The sequence below is a fragment of the Bison bison genome, unplaced genomic scaffold (assembly GCF_000754665.1).
Source record: "Bison bison bison isolate TAMUID 2011002044 unplaced genomic scaffold, Bison_UMD1.0 scf7180017864456, whole genome shotgun sequence".
Taxonomy (NCBI): domain Eukaryota; kingdom Metazoa; phylum Chordata; class Mammalia; order Artiodactyla; family Bovidae; genus Bison; species Bison bison.
In genome coordinates this window covers 27,639,186-27,640,881 of record NW_011495018.1, presented here as the reverse complement: position 1 = coordinate 27,640,881, position 1,696 = coordinate 27,639,186, and positions in this window count along the sequence as shown.

Here is a 1,696-nt window from a genome sequence, read left to right as displayed (position 1 = left end):
GTCTGAATGTCTATGCTTTGTTTGAATTTAAAATGGGACTCTAACCTGGTTTAGCTCCATTCTTAATTCACTAAAGTATTGGGAGAAAGCTGACTTAAGAAAATCGTGTTTTTACTGAAAGAAGAAAAGCAAATGTGAGTCCAGTTTAATTCATATTCTCTATCATCAAGTTGAGTAATCATGTTAGATTATACATATATTCCTCATTTTATATATATGCACATTAACTTAAAGTAAAAAATAGGTATGAAGGGATTCACTTATGTATTCATTCTATAAACATTTATTACAATTATTAAATGTAAAGAGGCTCAATTTACCTTAAAAAGAATGGTTGCAAACTTACATCAATTGTCATATTATGAGTAAAACATCTGAAATATTATCTGAGGATGTTACCATCAGTTTCTATTTAGCATTTCGCTGGAAGCCACACCTGGTGCAGAAATTAAAATTAAATGTAACTATTAGCAATGAAGAGACAAAATTGTTATCATATAGTAGAATTATCTTCTTAGAAAATCCAAGGACTGATTTTTTTTAAAGTCACCAGTTTAGAAAACAAAGTTTAACCATCCAAATATACACAAAGCAAAGAAATATTTAAGATGAAAAAAATTAACGTATGCTGGAACAAATATTAAAGAATCAGTAATTGCTTAGGCTTCCCAGGTGGCTCAAGTGGTAAAGAATCTGCCTGCCAATGCAGGAGACGCAGGTTGGATCCCTGGAGGGGGAAGATCGCCTGGTTGAGGAAATGCTTATTCCCGTATTCTTGCCTGGAAAATCCCATGGACAGAGGAGGCAGGCAGGTTATAGTCCATGGGGTCTCAAAGAGCGGGACACAACTTAGCGACTCAACACATACACACTATTGTTTATGTTGTATCTGATAAAATAAATTTTACAACTTAATTTTCACAATTAAAATGAAAGATGAAATTTACATTAAATAATGAAACCCTAGTTTGTTGTTGTTCAGTCAGTCATGTTGGACTCTTTGTGACCCCATGGACTGCAGTATGCCCGGCTTCCCTGTCCTTCACCATCTCCCAGAGCTTGCTCAAACTCATGTCCATTGAGTCAGTGATGCCATCCAACCATCTCCTACTCAGTCATCCCCTTCTCCTCCTGCCTTCAATCTTTCTCAGCATGAGTCTTTTCTAATGAATCAGTTCTTTGCGTCAGGTGGCCAAAGTATTGGAGCTTCAGCATCGATCCTTCTAGTGAATATTCAGGATTGATTTCCTTTAGGATTGACTGGTTTGATCTCCTTGCAGTCCAAGGCACTCTCAAGAGTCTTCTCCAACAAAGAACATAATGCCAAAATACATGAAAGAAAAGTAGACAATACGAGAATAGGCAGAAATGTATACATAATTTAATAGTTTGTTTCTTATAGAAATAGGTTATGTAGAATTAAATGGCGATCAAACATATGGAGACAAAAGATATTTCTTTAAAATAACATCTGGGTTATAGAGGATATGTTGGAGGATAATTTCAAAATAATGAAAATTCAAATTTTATGCAAGTGAATTTATGTGATGGCACCCAAGCAGTACTATAAAGGAAAAAAGTCATATTTTAAAGTCATACCGACTCAATGGACATGAGTTTGAACAAACTCCAGGAGAAGGTGAAAGACAGGGAAGCCCTCTATATTAGGGATAAAGTAGAAATAAATGCCCCCCTT